The sequence below is a fragment of the Phyllobates terribilis genome, unplaced genomic scaffold (genome assembly GCF_046119375.1).
Source record: "Phyllobates terribilis strain yellow unplaced genomic scaffold, ASM4611937v1 Scaffold_11__3_contigs__length_659146591, whole genome shotgun sequence".
Taxonomy (NCBI): domain Eukaryota; kingdom Metazoa; phylum Chordata; class Amphibia; order Anura; family Dendrobatidae; genus Phyllobates; species Phyllobates terribilis.
Window position 1 is genome coordinate 12,019,486 of NW_027362771.1, and position 18,715 is coordinate 12,038,200.

At 40.6% G+C, this 18,715-nt stretch overlaps 1 protein-coding gene across 2 annotated transcripts in view; it reads right to left on the minus strand.

Annotated features, from left to right (window-relative positions):
- Nucleotides 1-18,715, minus strand: part of LOC141164964 (teneurin-2-like) — a 2,056,926-nt gene that overhangs the window by 1,314,501 nt on the left and 723,710 nt on the right. The gene's annotated exons all lie outside the window — the stretch shown is intronic.

Below are 18,715 nucleotides of genomic sequence, written 5' to 3' on the forward strand. Positions count from 1 at the left end.
TATTGAACAACTCCATACAGACCACGGTTGGCAAGTTAGAACTGTAAGATTCACTACGTGAACCACTGGTGTTTTGTGGAAAAGCACATGTACACTGTGTTCCAAATTATTATGCAAAAAGTGTTTAGGAGTGATAAGGGAAGAATTTGTTTGTTTGTCAGTTAAACTCATTGATGGTGATGTGTGTCAGGGCTCTTTATATCACTGTAAGCAATTGCAGACACCAGTGCTAATTAGTTTGTCAGGTGTGTCCAATGAAAGGCAAGACTACTTAAGAAGGCTCTCTCACATTATTCAGCAGCCTACATTTTCTGCCAAAATGGGAAAGAAAAAGGATGTGTCGGCTGCTGAGAAGCAACAAATTGTGGAGTGTTTAGGTCAAGGCATGACTACAATCAACATTGTGCGATGATCAGGATGAAGTGTCTTGGCAATCAAGAAGTATGTAGCTGATTCACAGTACACACGTGTGCGTGCTGATAAGGGCAAATTGAGGACTCTTTCCTACAGGCAATTACGTCAGGTTGAAAGAGCAGCGGCAAAAAAGCCTTGTCATAGCAGCAGACAAGTTTTTGAAGCTGCTTGTGCCTCCAACGTCCCCCGAACAACAAGATGCAGGGTCCTTCAGAGGTTTGCAGCTGTGCATACGCCATCCTGTCGACCTCCTCTATCCACTTCACACAAGCAGAAACGGCTCCAGTGGGCCAAACATTACATGAAGACTGATTTCAAAACTGTTTTGTTCACGGATGATTGCCGTGCAGCGCTCGATGGTCCAGATGGATGGAGTGGAGGATGGCTGGTTGATGGACACCCCACGCAAACACGGCTACAGCGCCAACAAGGAGGAGGTGGAGTAATGTTTTGGGCTGGAATCATGGGGAGAGAGATTGTCGGCCCCTTTAGGATCCCTGAAGGCGCTAAAGATGAACTCCATAATGTATGTGGATTTTCTCAAACAGCACTTCCTGCCATGGTTCAAGAAGAAGAACCGTGTATTTCACAGCAAGATCATTTTTCTGCATGATAATGCACCATCTCATGCTGCACATAAAACATCTGCATCTCTGGCTGATATGGGCATAAAAGGGGACAAACTTATGGTGTGACCCCCATGCTCCCCTGACCTCTACCCCATTCAGAACCTTTGGAGCATCATTAAAAGGAGTGTCTATGATGGCAGTTCACATCTAAGCAACAGCTCTGGGAGGGTATTCTGTCCTCATGCAAAACAATTGAAGCAGAAACCTGACAAATTCAATGGACGAGAGAGTTCAGAAGCTCCTTTCGAACAAGGGGTCCTATGTGAAAATGTAACATCACCTAGAATAAAGTTTTGAGTTGAAAACTGTTTGATTTCAGTTTCTAACAACCTGCTAATGCTTATAATTTCAAAAATGACCATTTTTTTGGTCTTTATTAAAATGAAAAGGTTGATCGAAAAGTTTGGGGGATCTAAGAGTGTGGCAACCCAGTAGTCATGATTACTTTGAATTCTGACAATATGAGGGTCATGCTGCAGGTAGTGCAGCAAGAAGGCACTTATGTGTCTTGCGCATCTCGGAGCCCCAAAATTATTTTCCGGGCTAGATGCAGCTAAAAATTATTTTTAATTTTAAATCTGGTGGAGCTTATTATAGATGGCCTAATAGGATCAGTGCTGCACACTGCTACAAAGCCCAAATTATTTTCCAGTCAAGATACAGATAAACATGATTAGTAATTTGAAAGCTTAAAACGGTTGGTAGGGTGATTTTAACCAATCATCAAGCTTTTACTCTCCCCAGGATGACACAGGGGTAGAAAAGTCGTTTCGGATCCATGATTTGTTCATCATTATGAACGTGAGTCTGTCAACATTATCAGTGGAGAGCCGCGTGCGCTTATCTGTCAGCACACCACCAGCAGCGCTGAACACACGTTCAGACAGAACGCTGGCTGCGGGGCATGACAAGATCTCCAAGGCGTAAGTGGCTAGCTCCGGCCATTTATCCAGATTGGAAGCCCAAAAAAGAGCAAGGGTCCAGTGACACAGTCGTGACTTCAATGTTTACTTGGAGATACTCCTGTACCATCGTCTCTAGGCGTTGACTATGTGTCAGACTTCTTGTCTCCTGTGGCCTTGCAAAGGATGGGCTAAAAAAGTGGTGAAATGATTCCGCAAAATTGATGTTACCACCAGATACTGTGGTTCTGTTACGGTTTGAGTGCTGAACACTTGACGGTCTCACGGTTGGCAAGTTGGAACTGTGAGATTCACTACGTGCACCACTGGTATTTTGTGGAAAAGCACATGTAAGATTCTGCAACAGTCTCTGCTGATACTCCTGCATGCGTGCATCCCTTTCTATGGCAGGAATAATTTCTGCAAATTTACTTTTGTACCGGGGATCTAACAGTGTGGCAACCCAGTAGTCAGGATTATTTCTAATTCTCACAATTCGAGGGTCATGTTGCAGGTAGTGCAGCAAGAAGGCACTCATGTGTGTTGCGCATCCAGGAGCACCAAGTCCCTGTTGTGTTGGTGGCGAGGTAACAATCATGCTTCCTTCCTCTGTCCTCTCCCCCCAACCTCGCACAACAGAAATGTGATCAAGGTCTCCCTCATCTGATGAGTCTTCCATCAGTTCATCCTCCACTTCTTCCTGGGCTCCTGCACCTTCTTCACTAGTTTGGCTGCTACCATGCACCCTGGTAAAACCATCTCCCCCACCCTCACATGCCTGCCGCCTTGGTGCTGCCGACCGTCTGGACCTTGCAGATGTTAGCCCTTCCGCATACAACTCCTCCTCCTCTACTTCCTCCACCTCCTCTTGTGCCACCACCTGACTCCGAATTCTGTTTAACATGTGCTCCAGCATGTAAATCACCGGAATAGTCATGCTGATAATGGCATCGTCAGCACTAAACATCTTCGTCGCCATTTCAAAACTGTGCAGAAGGGTGCATAGGTCCCTGATCTGAGACCACTCCTCCAGCGTGATTTGCCCCACCTCTGAATCTCGTTGGCCCAGGCTATACGTCAGAACGTATTGCACCAGGGCTTGTCGGTGCTGCCACAGTCGCTGCAACATGTGCAGAGTTGAATTCCACCGGGTAGGCACATCGCATTTTAGCCGGTGAAGTGGCAGGCCCAACGACTTCTGTAGAGATGTAAGTCGCTGAGCTGCGGGATGCGAACGGCGGAAGTGAGCACACAGCGACCGTGCCCTCTGCAGAAGGCCATCTAGTCTGGGATAGTGGGCTAAAAATTGCTGGACAACGAGGTTCAACACGTGAGCCATACAAGGCACGTGTGTGACATTGCCCCGGCGAAGGGCCGCACCCAGGTTTGCAGCATTGTCGCACACGGCCTTCCCTGGTTTCAGGTCCAGTGGAGACAACCATTCATGAAATTGGTTCTCCAGAGCTGACCACAACTCCTCAGCTGTGTGACTCACATTTCCCAGACATTTCAATGTAATAACCGCCTGATGACGTTGAGCCCTACTGCCAGCATAGTAAGGAGGTGTGCAGGATCCCTTCTGCGCAGTTAGAAAGCTTGTGGCATGACCAGACAGGCTTTGGGTGCAGGTGGAAGACCGAGAGGAGGTTGAGGAGGCAGAAGCAGTGGAGGAACTTTGACATAAAGAGGATTGATGCACAACTCGTGGGGACGGCAAGACTTGGACAGCAGCCCCTTGTCCTGCTGTCACCATAGTTACCCAGTGCCCAGTCAGCGACATGTAACGCCCCTGTCCATGCCTACTCGTCCAAGTGTCTGTGGTGAAATGCACCCTGTCACACACAGAGTTTCTCAAAGAAGCGGTGATGTTGTGTGCGACATGCTGGTGGAGCGCAGGCACACCTTTCTTTGAGAAGTAGTGCCGACTGGGCATCTGGTACTGGGGCACTGCGACGGACATAAGGTCTCGAAAATGCTCTGTGTCCACCAGGCGGAAGGCCAGCATTTCTGTAGCCAAGAGCTTGCAGATGGTGAAATTCAACCTCTTAGCTTTCTCATGGCTAGGAGGAAATGGTCTTTTACTTGTCCACATCTGAGGGACCGAGGGCTGGCTATTGTGCTTAGACGGGGTTGATAAGGGTGTCCCCGGCAAACTGCCGGTCTGTGAGGAAGATGCAGGCGGACATGTTAGGTTGCCTTGATCCAAAGGTGGTGCTATCGATGTCGGACAGCGCTCAACACCAGCTGCTGTTACCACCTCCAAAGAAAATGATGACCTGCCAATCACGCTGGCTGTTGCGGGTAAAGAGGTGGCAGGTCTGCGCCCCAAAACAGGTGTGACTGCTGTCCCCCCAGTCACAGAGGATGAAGAGGCCGCGGATGCACAAGATATGGCAGACGGTGGTTGGCCCGGCCGGCTAGGCCGCATTGTAGCACACTGAGCTTCCCACTGCAACTTATGCTTCATGTCCATGTGCCGGTTCATGCATGAAGTACTCAAACTATGTATTTTTTGGCCTCTACTTAGCTTTTGCTGACAAATGTTACAGATAACACGAGTTGGGTCATCTTTATCGATCTGAAAAAATGCCCAGGCTATGCAAGGCTTAGCACCCATGCGACCTGAAGAGCCACCACGACTTGTGGTGAGAGCCAGAGTTGTGTTTGAGGATGCAGTTGTTGACGTGCTTCCAGTACTACGTCTCTGTCCAGGAAGGCGCAACCTGACCTCGTCGTCACTAGCATCTTCCTCCACCTCCTTTGCTGACCTCATCTCTTGGCTGACTGTGGGTTGACAGTAGGTGGGATCTCCAACCTCATCATCATCACCCTGTGTGTTATCACACCCGTCGTCCTCAGAGCCAACCTGTTCCTGCCCTGACAAAAAACTAAAGTTGTCGCTCCAATCAGGTATTTGAGTCTTATCATCGTCTTCCTCATTGTCTCCACCAACAGGAGTTACAGTTTGGGAATGAGGGTCTACATTATGGTCAGAACCTTCTGCGTCTGGTCCTGGATCCGACTCATAAAGATTCTGGGCATCAGTGCAGATCATTTCCTCGTCTGGATTCACAGAAGCACTGGAGTCGACCTCTGATTCCCAGGCTATAGTATGAGTAAACAGCTCTGCAGACTCAACCATCTGTTCTACCTCATACTCAGACGGGCAGCTGGAGATTTGGGAGCTGTGAGGAAGCAAGTGCGATTTGGGTGACACCTTTGAGGACTGGAGTATTTGTGATGTTGAAGTTGATGTGGAGGAGAGCCCACTTAAAGGAGCACTTGATATCCGTTGAAGCACCTGCTGTTTTTGTGCCTCATCTGGAATTTGTAGCGATTGGCGTGGCCGTAAGAAAGGGATCTTATCACATTGTCTGCTAAAAGAAGTAGACATTTTAGTTTGGCTGGAAGATGGTCTTTCTTCTGCAGATGTTACTGTTGCTTTAACACCTACCCCACGGACACAACCTTTTTTCCCCTTCCCAACACGCCTATTCCCCTTTCCACCAGCAGCAGGCCTTTTTCCACTCATTTTGGTGGTTAACTAATTCACAACTCTGGAGTTGTTTGCACAAAAAAACAATGGATGGTAACCGAGCAGAGCTGAGTGGCCATACTGTGGTATTAGGCCAAAATTATTGGCTGGGTTAGATGCAGAAAAAAATATATTCAGTTTGCAACCTGATGGAGGTCAGTATAGATGGACTAATAGAGAAAGTCCGACACACTGCTAGAAGGCCAAATATTTTTTCAGAGCTAGATGCAGAAAAAAATTATATTCAGTTTGCAACCTGATGGAGGTCAGTATAGATGGATTAATAGAACAAGACCCACACACAGCTAGAATCTCAATATTTTTTCAGAGGTAGATGCAGAAAAAAATATATTCAGTTTGCAACCTGATGGAGGTCAGTATAGATGGACTAATACTACAAGTCCCACACACAGCTAGAAGCCCAAATATTTTTTCAGAGGTACTGTAGATGCAGATAAAAATTATTTTTAATTTGCAACCTGATGGAGGTCAGTATAGATGGACTAATACAACAAGTCCCACACACAGCTAGAAGCCCAAATATTTTTTCAGAGGTACTGTAGATGCAGATATAAATTATTTTTAATTTGCAACCTGATGGAGGTCAGTATAGATGGACTAATACAACAAGTCCCACACACAGCTAGAAGCCCAAATATTTTTTCAGAGGTAGATGCAGAAAAAAATATATTCAGTTTGCAACCTGATGGAGGTCAGTATAGATGGACTAATACAACAAGTCCCACAGACAGCTAGAAGCCCAAATATTTTTTCAGAGGTACTGTAGATGCAGATACAAATTATTTTTAATTTGCAATCTGATGGAGGTCAGTATAGATGGACTAATACAACAAGTCCCACACACAGCTAGAAGCCCAAATATTTTTTCAGAGGTACTGTAGATGCAGATAGAAATTATTTTTAAATTGCAACCTGATGGAGGTCAGTATAGATGGACTAATAGAGAAAGTCCGACACACTGCTAGAAGGCCAAATATTTTTTCAGAGCTAGATGCAGAAAAAAATTATATTCAGTTTGCAACCTGATGGAGGTCAGTATAGATGGATTAATAGAACAAGACCCACACACAGCTAGAAGCCCAATATTTTTTCAGAGGTAGATGCAGAAAAAAATATATTCAGTTTGCAACCTGATGGAGGTCAGTATAGATGGACTAATACAACAAGTCCCACACACAGTTAGAAGCCCAAATATTTTTTCAGAGGTACTGTAGATGCAGATAAAAATTATTTTTAATTTGCAACCTGATGGAGGTCAGTATAGATGGATTAATACAACAAGTCCCACACACAGCTAGAAGCCCAAATATTTTTTCAGAGGTACTGTAGATGCAGATACAAATTATTTTTAATTTGCAACCTGATGGAGGTCAGTATAGATGGACTAATACAACAAGTCCCACACACAGCTAGAAGCCCAAATATTTTTTCAGAGGTACTGTAGATGCAGATAAAAATTATTTTTAATTTGCAACCTGATGGAGGTCAGTATAGATGGACTAATAGAGAAAGTCCGACACACTGCTAGAAGGCCAAATATTTTTTCAGAGCTAGATGCAAAAAAAAATTATATTCAGTTTGCAACCTGATGGAGGTAAGTATAGATGGATTAATAGAACAAGACCCACACACAGCTAGAAGCCCAATATTTTTTCAGAGGTAGATGCAGAAAAAAATATATTCAGTTTGCAACCTGATGGAGGTCAGTATAGATGGATTAATAGAACAAGACCCACACACAGCTAGAAGCCCAATATTTTTTCAGAGGTAGATGCAGAAAAAAATATATTCAGTTTGCAACCTGATGGAGGTCAGTATAGATGGACTAATACAACAAGTCCCACACACAGCTAGAAGCCCAAATATTTTTTCAGAGGTACTGTAGATGCAGATACAAATTATTTTTTATTTGCAACCTGATGGAGGTCAGTATAGATGGACTAATACAACAAGTCCCACACACAGCTAGAAGCCCAAATATTTTTTCAGAGGTACTGTAGATGCAGATAAAAATTATTTTTAATTTGCAACCTGATGGAGGTCAGTATAGATGGACTAATAGAGAAAGTCCGACACACTGCTAGAAGGCCAAATATTTTTTCCGAGCTAGATGCAGAAAAAAATTATATTCAGTTTGCAACCTGATGGAGGTCAGTATAGATGGATTAATAGAACAAGACCCACACACAGCTAGAAGCCCAATATTTTTTCAGAGGTAGATGCAGATAAAAATTAGTTTTAATTTGCAACCTGATGGAGGTCAGTATAGATGGACTAATACAACAAGTCCCACACACAGCTAGAAGCCCAAATATTTTTTCAGAGGTACTGTAGATGCAGATACAAATTATTTTTAATTTGCAACCTGATGGAGGTCAGTATAGATGGACTAATACAACAAGTCCCACACACAGCTAGAAGCCCAAATATTTTTTCAGAGGTAGATGCAGAGAAAAATATATTCAGTTTGCAACCTGATGGAGGTCAGTATAGATGGACTAATACAACAAGTCCCACACACAGCTAGAAGCCCAAATATTTTTTCAGAGGTACTGTAGATGCAGATACAAATTATTTTTAATTTGCAACCTGATGGAGGTCAGTATAGATGGACTAATACAACAAGTCCCACACACAGCTAGAAGCCCAAATATTTTTTCAGAGGTACTGTAGATGCAGATAAAAATTATTTTTAATTTGCAACCTGATGGAGGTCAGTATAGATGGACTAATAGAGAAAGTCCGACACACTACTAGAAGCCCAATATTTTTTCAGAGGTAGATGCAGAAAAAAATATATTCAGTTTGCAACCTGATGGAGGTCAGTATAGATGGACTAATACAACAAGTCCCACACACAGCTAGAACCCTAAATATTTTTTCAGAGGTACTGTAAATGCAGATAAAAATTATTTTTAATTTGCAACCTGATGGAGGTCAGTATAGATGGACTAATGCAACAAGTCCCACACACAGCTAGAAGCCCAAATATTTTTTCAGAGGTACTGTAGATGCAGATACAAATTATTTTTAATTTGCAACCTGATGGAGGTCAGTATAGATGGACTAATACAACAAGTCCCACACACAGCTAGAAGCCCAAATATTTTTTCAGAGGTACTGTAGATGCAGATAAAAATTATTTTTAATTTGCAACCTGATGGAGGTCAGTATAGATGGACTAATAGAGAAAGTCCGGCACACTGCTAGAAGGCCAAATATTTTTTCAGAGCTAGATGCAGAAAAAAATTATATTCAGTTTGCAACCTGATGGAGGTCAGTATAGATGGATTAATACAACAAGACCCACACACAGCTAGAAGCCCAATATTTTTTCAGAGGTAGATGCAGAAAAAAATGTATTCAGTTTGCAACCTGATGGAGGTCAGTATAGATGGACTAATACAACAAGTCCCACACACAGCTAGAAGCCCAAATATTTTTTCAGAGGTACTGTAGATGCAGATAAAAATTATTTTTAATTTGCAACCTGATGGAGGTCAGTATAGATGGACTAATACAACAAGTCCCACACACAGCTAGAAGCCCAAATATTTTTTCAGAGGTACTGTAGATGCAGATACAAATTATTTTTAATTTGCAACCTGATGGAGGTCAGTATAGATGGACTAATACAACAAGTCCCACACACAGCTAGAAGCCCAAATATTTTTTCAGAGGTAGATGCAGAGAAAAATATATTCAGTTTGCAACCTGATAGAGGTCAGTATAGATGGACTAATACAACAAGTCCCACACACAGCTAGAAGCCCAAATATTTTTTCAGAGGTACTGTAGATGCAGATACAAATTATTTTTAATTTGCAACCTGATGGAGGTCAGTATAGATGGACTAATACAACAAGTCCCACACACAGCTAGAAACCCAAATATTTTTTCAGAGGTACTGTAGATGCAGATAAAAATAATTTTTAATTTGCAACCTGATGGAGGTCAGTATAGATGGACTAATAGAGAAAGTCCGACACACTGCTAGAAGGCCAAATATTTTTTCAGAGCTAGATGCAGAAAAAAATTATATTCAGTTTGCAACCTGATGGAGGTCAGTATAGATGGATTAATAGAACAAGACCCACACACAGCTAGAAGCCCAATATTTTTTCAGAGGTAGATGCAGAAAAAAATATATTCAGTTTGCAACCTGATGGAGGTCAGTATAGATGGACTAATACAACAAGTCCCACACACAGCTAGAAGCCCAAATATTTTTTCAGAGGTACTGTAGATGCAGATAAAAATTAGTTTTAATTTGCAACCTGATGGAGGTCAGTATAGATGGACTAATAGAATGATGCTATGCCCAAAAGATTTTACTTCACTAGGTGCAGTAAACAAATTGGTATTCTATACACAGGTGGTATATGTTGCAGCACAGATAGGCTACTCCACTGACTAACACACTCTGCAATAGGCCAAAAAGGATTAGCTTTGCTAGATTCAGCCAAATGCTGTGAAAAAAACTTGCACAGCACTGGCACAGACCTGCCTGGCAAAAACTGATAGGAACTGATGTAACCTAGTCCTTAAAAGGACTCCAATTACAATTAGTCTTTACTCCCACAACCTATCTATTTAAGAGCACAGACCTCCCTGATAAAAGTCGTAGGAAATGCTGTAACCTAGTCCTTAAAAGGACTGCAATCACAACTATTCCCTACTCCCAAGCTATTTGTTTATTTGTGCGAAAATTGGCTTGAAATTAACAAGGTATAGCGCACACAGCAACAGCGGTGCCGTCTAACACGCAGCTGCAGCAGTGAGAAAATGGTGGCGACGGGGAAAATGGCTTGGTCTTATAGGGCAAGGACATGTGACATACACTGCCAATGACACATGCCCTTGCTTGTGTGAAAAAAAGCACTTCGCTCCGTGTGTGCGCTGCTGATAGGCTGACAGATTGCACCTCCCCACTGCAAATGCGGGAAAGAGAAAAAAAAATGGAGATCTTCATTGTTCCTGCAGAGATCCATCCCCTGCCCCTCCCCCCACCCCGCTGTACACTCAAACTGCGTATTAACATTAATTTTCATCATTACTGAGAAAAAATCCAGTTATGATTTTGGTGCGCGAACAGTTATCGAACATAACCTCGAACAGCCGAATTTTTATCAAATTGTTCGTGTTCGCCGAACGGCTCGAACACCGCCCAAAACAGCTCGAATTTGAGATTGGCGAACAGTTCGAGTAGAACAACGCTCATCTCTAGTAGTCACCGGAAATGGTCTTCCAACAATCTTGAAGGAGTTCCCAGAGATGCTTAGCACTTGTTGGCCCTTTTTCCTTCACTCTGCGGTCCAGCAAACCCCAAACCATCTCGATTGGGTTCAGGTCTGGTGACTGTGGAGGCCAGGTCATCTGTCGTAGCACCTCATCACTCTCCTTCTTGGTCAAATAGCCCTTACACAGCCTGGAGGTGTGTTTGGGGTCATTGTCCTGTTGAAAAATAAATGATCGTCCAACTAAACGCAAACCGGATGGAATAGCATGCCGCAGTAAGATGCTGGGGTAGCCATGCTGGTTCAGTATGCCTTCACTTTTGAATAAATCCCCAACAGTGTCACCAGCAAAGCACCCCCACATCATCACACCCCCTCCTCCATACTTCACGGTTGGAACCAGGCATGTAGAGTCCATCCGTTCACCTTTTCTGCGTTGCATAAAGACACGGTGGTTGGAACCAAAGATCTCAAATTTGGACTCATCAGACCAAAGCACAGATTTACATTGGTCTAATGTCCATTCCTTAGCTGCTTTTTTCTTGCCATAATACAAATTCTAACAGTCTATTCAGTAGGACTATCAGCTGTGTATCCACCAGACATCTGCACAATACAACTGATGGTCCCAACCCCATTTATAAGAAAGCCCACTTATTAAACCTGACAGGGCACACATGTGAAGTGAAAACCATTTCCGGTGACTACCTCTTGAAGCTCATCAAGAGAATGCCAAGAGTGTGCAAAGCAGGCATCAAAGCAAAAGGTGGTTACTTTGAGGAACCTAGAATATAAGACATATTTTCAGCTGTTTCACACTTTTTTGTTAAGTATATTATTCCACATGTGTTAATTCATAGTTTTGATGCCTTCAGTGTGAATGTACAATTTTCATAGTTACGAAAATACAGAAAAATCTTTAAATGAGAAGGTGTGTCCAAACTTTTGGTTTGTACTGTATGCATTTTGTATACTCACCATCCTCACTTAAAATATGTATATTTTTCACCTTACTTTTCTATGTGGCATCACAGAATCCGGCTCTTTGCACCTTACATCCCTGCTCATATATTGTAATTGACTACTTTAATGTATTCATATGTGCTATTTTTCTATTAATAAAATTGGTTTTTAAGCCTGTATACTCATGCTTTCTCCAGTTTTTCTATATATTTTTGAGTAGGCAATGTTCAGGCTATGGTCGGGTGACTCGAACCAAGCACCACTGCCTGATTATTAATATGAGGTGGGCCATTGTTTGTTTATATGGCAAGTAACTGTAGCTCAGAATGAAAAATAACTACAGATCCTACAAGGAATAAGTGCAAAAGGAGCCAGAATGTGGAAAAATAATTTTTTTATTAAGTTACAGGAATTACGTAAAGCACAAATGAAAAAAAAAGAAGAGTTACCCAGTGGATAGCAAGAGGTACCACAGTACATGTATAAATATATAAGGGTCCAGACTTCCCAGATAGCTGTGTATTTGAAAAGCTCAATAGTGCAATCAAATTTGAACAGGAATCTGTAAGTAGGATCAGCCCTCCTAATCAGTCTATATGGGCATGTAGGTCACAGAAAGTTGAATAAAATTATAACAAGATATCTGCGATTTGATTTCTTATTCCAGAGAAATCCACATTTTTTAAATATGGACATGAGCTGTTAATATTTATGGGCTGGACACTGACCTGCATGATAATCTTGCTTCAGAGCTTATTTTAAATGAAAAAGGGAGTTACCTGTGTGAGTCAAGGAGAGTGGGCTCTCTGTCATTATATGCCTCACACTGCTTCATTTAATATAAGCCCTCGAAGCAGATTTTCAATTAACTTTGGATCTGACCCTTAGATCTTAACAGCTCATTCATATATGAAGAAAAATGTGAATTTCTCTGGAATAAAACACCATAATACAAATATCAAGGCATCATTTTAATCAACTTTCCATGACCTACATGCCTATATAGATTATTTATGAATGCGGACCTTTCTGACAGATTCCCTTTAAGTTGTTTTTGGATATTTTCTGATGTAAAACTCCTTAATAAGCTGCAAATTTTCTGAGAAACTCAGAAGTTGACCAAAGATTTCACAACTTTTGATGTTTTCATGCCAGTTCTGGCCAGCTTTGCCAAAGTTGTCAGATCATGGACGGGATAGGATGTGGCTTCATCTGCCCATCTAATTCATGGAAATCTATGCCACTAACTTTAGCTGGAAATGTACTTCACATGAATAAATGAAACTTTATTTAGTACAAAAACAATTATAGATACAGTAAAAAGTCGACTAACACCCCCATACACCCAATACAGCTTCTCTGAAGACTTACATATTCCTAGTCAAGGGGATCATAATTTAGAACTAGTGATGATCGAGTATGTTCTGTTAACCCTTTCGGCGAGTATGCTCGGGCCGAGCTCCGAGTATTAACAGCTGCTCGGTAATATGGTTGAATCACTCCCGTGTACATGATTTGCGACTGTTTGACAGCTTTAATACATGTGAGGAATGATTGTTTCTTTTGCATTCCACACATGTAATAAAGCTGTCAAATAGTCGCAAATCATGCACACGGGAGTGATTCAAACATAACACAGAGCAGCTGTAACTAATCTGTGCTCGCCCGAGCACACTCTGCAAAAGGGTTAACAGAACATACTCGCTCATAATGATTTAGAACATTTTGTTAGCCTATTTTGTCCTATATTCCCTATTTTCAGAAGACAGTCAAACATTTTATTTTTTCACTGTAAGATTATATGTCCTTCAGAAGACACCCAACTTTGGGCAAAGCATACTTCTTTTAATGAATTAGGTGCATCATACTCCAGCAATCCAATTCATTATAGCTTGCATAAGCAATACCAGTCTTAATTAATTGGCCTCATAGTTTACACATACTCATTTTTTTCCTACTTTTGGCATGACACCAACCCCAATATTAATATTTAATAATAAAGAGATGTATTTGCATTCAGCTTTTCTTTTTGAGAATGAGTTGTTTTTATTCCATGCAAACAATACTTGTTTCAAATATCTATGGACAGCGTCCTATATAATTTTAATACCATAGATTCACATGCATACATCAATATAGCTTTCTAACGTGGTGAAAATGCAAGAAAACAAATGCCTCTGTTTCAGGTTGGTGTCGTGCCCCCAGGTGCAAGAAAAACCCTCATTGCCTATGATGGGCTGAAAGGTTATGAAATAAGCCATTGTTGACAGTAAAATATTACATGGGGTCTAATTGAAATAAAAGTACAGCCATAAAACTCATGCTCTTGCTGATTGAAATCTCTTGTAAGAATACAGTGGAAATCCTTTTATGAAATTGTGATTTATTGCACCGACAAATCATTCAAGGTGAGCATCTAGGCCTTACTATGGCTCAATTTGGGGTGCAATTACCTACAGTGGGGAAAATAAGTATTTGATACACTGCCAATTTTGCTAGTTTTCCCACCTGCAAAGAATGAAGCTTTCTGTAAAAAAGAAAATCACATAGCATGATTTTTAAATAAATGCGTTTTTTATTGCATGAAATAAGTGTTTACCCATTACCTGTATCTAATATACCTGTCCACACACTTAATCACACTCCAACCTCTCCACCATAGCCAAGACCAAAACGCTGTCTAAGGACACCAGGGACAACATTGTAGACCTGCACAAGGCGGGGATGGGCTACAAGACAATAGGCAAGCAACTTGGTGAGGAGACAACTGTTGGCACAATTATTAGAAAATGGAAGAAACACAAGATGACTGTCAATCTTTTTCAGTTTGTGGCTCTGTGCAAGATCTCGCTTTGTGGGTTAAGGATGATTCTGAGAAAGGTCAGGAATCAGTCCAGAACTACACAGGAGGACCTGGTCAATGATCTGAAGAAAGTTGGGACCACAGTCTCATACATTACAGTTAGTAACCAGTAAGCTGTCAAGGATTAAAATCCTTCAGGGCATGCAAGGTCCCCCTACTCACACCAGCACATGTCCAGGCCCATTTAAAGTTCACCAATGACCATCTGAATGATCCAGAGGAGGCATGGGAGAAGGTCATGTGGTCAGTTGAGACCAAAGTAGAACTTATTGGTATCAACTCCACTCGCATTATTTGGGGCAGGACGACTGTACCGTATTGAAGGGAGGATCGATGGGGTCATGTATCGCGAGATTTTGGACAACAACCTCCTTCCCTCAGTAAGAGCATTAAAGATGGGTCATGGCTGGGTCTTCTATCATGACAGTGACCAGGAACACACAGCCAGGGCAGATATGGAGTGGCTCCATAAGAAGCATTTCAAGGTCCTAGAGTGGCCTAGCCAGTCTCCAGATCTGAACCCAATTCAAAATCTTTGAAGGGAGCTGAAACTCAATATTGCCCAGTGACAGCCCGGAAACCTGAAAGATCTGCAGAAGATCTGTATGGAGGAGTGGGCCAAAATCCCTGCTGCAGTGAGAGAAATCTTGGTCAAGAACTAAAGGAAATGTCTGACCTCTGTATTTGCAAACAAAGGTTTCTGTACCAAATATTAGGTTCTGTATTTCTATTGTATAAAATATTTTTTACATGCAATAAAATGCAAATGAATTATGTAAAAATCATACAATGTGATTTTATGTATTTCTTTTACGATTCTGTCTCTCACAGCTGAATTGTACCTACGATAAAAATGACAGATCTCTTCAGTCTTTGTAGGTAGGAAAACCTGCAAAATCGGCAGTGCATCAAATACTTATTTTCCCCACTGTATGTAGATATAGTGGTTAGTAGTCTTTCATTTATAACTATTCTGCTCTTGTTTTACTGAAAAACAGCTCTCCATGCACTGATTTATATGCAACAGCTAAAGGAAAAAGGCGGATTTGCCTGGAGGAGTGAGAGCAGCAACCAAAACTAATGAGAAAGCAGTGAATATGTCTCAGACTTTCTTAGTTTCCCTATTCTACACTGTAGCTGAATTGCAGTCATAGCTGCCTTAAAGAAGCCCTCCCATCAAAGTTTTTATCCTTTGAATATATTGCAATCATCATATTATATAGTACTTTGTACTTACAATTGCTCATTTTGCACTTCTACCAAGCTAATTCTTCTCTTTTCCATTAGGTCTATGACAGCACATGATTAAAAAATGACTTGTTGAATCCTGCTAAGCTCTATGTAGAAATCTGCATTTTACAGAATACGGATTTTTAGTAATTACCATTTTTCTCAGCTCAGCGATAGAGGGCCAGCAAGAGGTTTAAACAAAACCTTAAAACCTCACCATTGTCTCTGGCCACCTCCATTGGTCGCTCTCCCACCTATCCATATGGTCCTTGACACCTTTTCTAACAGAGTTGAGCCTAAAACCTGTGTGGTGACTTTATGACATTCATCTACAAAGAAGTCCCGGTTTTAGTGATGGCTGAAGCCCTGTGATTTCAAGGAATGGTGGTGATAATTAGATGCGCTGAGGACTGTATTGGTGACAGCAAGCAGTGGGTGTGGGGGGCGTAGAGGTGAGCGGTGAGGTATTTTTGTTTTTTACCTTCTACATTTTATATTTATAATGCTCTGGGATCATCATGCCCTGGGGGCACTCAATGTGTGTAGAATAAATTTGATCCAAATAGAATTTTTTTGATAACATCTGTGTGTTTTGGTGAATTCAAAACTCGTCAGATCCGTTCATCTCTAGTGACAATTTTTCCTCTAATATCTCTGTAGATTACTTTATATGCAGTCTTCTTTAACATTAAACTCAGCATCCTAGAAGCAAATGCCAAAGATTTTACTTCTATTTAAAATAAATAACATCTCTTGATGATCTAATAATCAAGTATCTTTGATTATTTGCACCTGCCTCTAATTAACTTCTTCATCAATATGGCAGACAAGGTGCACTTAATTTTTCAAACATTGCATCTTCAAACTGGTTTATATTTATTGAATAAGTGATGACAAATAATCTGTTATGTGTTATTTTTCATATGAGATTAAATTAATCTAATTTTAGGATTTAATGAGCAGTGAATGAGTCAATAATATTCTCACATGCAAAACCTCAAGCTTTAATGAGGGTGTACACAATTTTATATATAGTTTAATGCATCTTTCACAATGTTAAATAAGATCCTGAAATAACAGAATGCTTAAGAATAATTGAGAAAAAAATCCTTTTGTTCACAAGGTATCAGTGCGGAAGGTGATATCTACCTAGAAGTCATTCATTAGATCAGCAACTGTTTTTAAAATTAAATGTAAATCTGAGATCCATACATTCCATATGAATTTGGTAGATTTTTCTCTAAAAATGTCCCTTAGTTTCCCAGTGTATTTCTTTGGTTTTAATTCATCCTTTGATCATTCTTCAGTATACTTTAAAGACAAATTGTAAAGTGCGAAGATATAACAAAGAGGGGTTTTCTTACACTTTTAAGAATTTAATGAGAATCTCTGAGACTATGATCTTTTTAAATAGGTAATTTCAACTGTAAAGGATGACACCTTCATCTATTATCTGTTATTTATTAGTGTTATTGCCAAAAAAAGAGATACAAATCTATTATTAAATAATGTCTGAGGACATTATCAGGCGTAAAAGGTTCAATAAGTCATTCATACATAATGGATAATCATAGGATAGCAGAATACAGATAGCATCAGAAGAAAGAGAAGGAAGATAATGCCAGAATTCTGATTCACAATTTCACATTCCTTAGACAATTCTTTTGTGCTAGTTTATTGCCCAATATATTGCACTCAAAAAACTGGTCTACAGTGTAGTAGAAATTACTGTAATCAACAAACACACTGAAACTTGTTCACTGCAAATCATTGTCTGTTATATTCAGACATAGAGCAGCACAGAACTGTAATTGCTTTCTTGAGATATTTTTCTGGGAAACTGAACTCTTTAATTTTATTGCCAATCATTGACTTGATTTTTTTTTTCCTTAACTATGTCAATAAAGTTATCCTTCCAATAGTTTAATTTCAAATTAGGCCTCATACAGATGTCGTGTTTTCCATTCGTACTACAAAATTTCCGGGCCATTTTGGGCCTTTTTTTTTTTTGCAGACGTTGTGGCCGTGCAGATGTCATGGAAACATGACCATTTTTTTCCAGAATCCTGGATAAAAAGTACCAATACAAGTCTATGGGACAGCGCACATATGCCATCAGTGTGCACTCCGTGTGCTGTCCATGATTCACATTGTGATGGCTGGGAAACACCCTGTAATTTATTTATCCATACATGAAAATCACTGATGAAACACAAATCATTGTTCTACATACGTGAATAAACATGGATATTTGATTGAGGCCTTAGAAATTGGTTGACCCCAAAACTTTAATCAGAATTAGAATTCAGTTACAATAAAATGAATAAGAACTAAACATTTTAGTAAAACTTTAGTAACATGTTATTTGGTCCATTGCAATGTACTTTTGTATGGCATATTGATTTATACAGTATATAGATTTTTTAATAGCATAGATCAATTGATAGATTAGGGAATAGGGACTAACTTATGACTTAACACCGGAAATGTTTTAGCTTGCTATTTACAGAGTTAAAAGGGTTTTCCACTTTCAATAAAGTGGACCCCAAAAGATTGTAATTACATTAACATAGCTAGATATTACTCACCCACCCAAAGTCCAGCTCTTGCCCAGCACAGCAGCTCATTCCATCTATATTAACAGAGCCGTTGAGTTCAGTAATTGGCTGCAGTGATGACGTGCACCGTGACTTCACCAGAGACATAAGCAGCACTGAAGAGCTGGAGTTGGACATGAGAAGGGTGTACACTATCTGTGCTTTGTAATATAACTTGATTGCAATCATTTGGAGGACAATTTGAAAGTGGAAAACTCTTTTAATTTAAGGATTATTTCTAGATTATTTCAGCCTCCATTGTGGTGCTTTACATAGGCACCATATGTTAATAATAGTTTCTATGGATACACATTTTAGAACTGA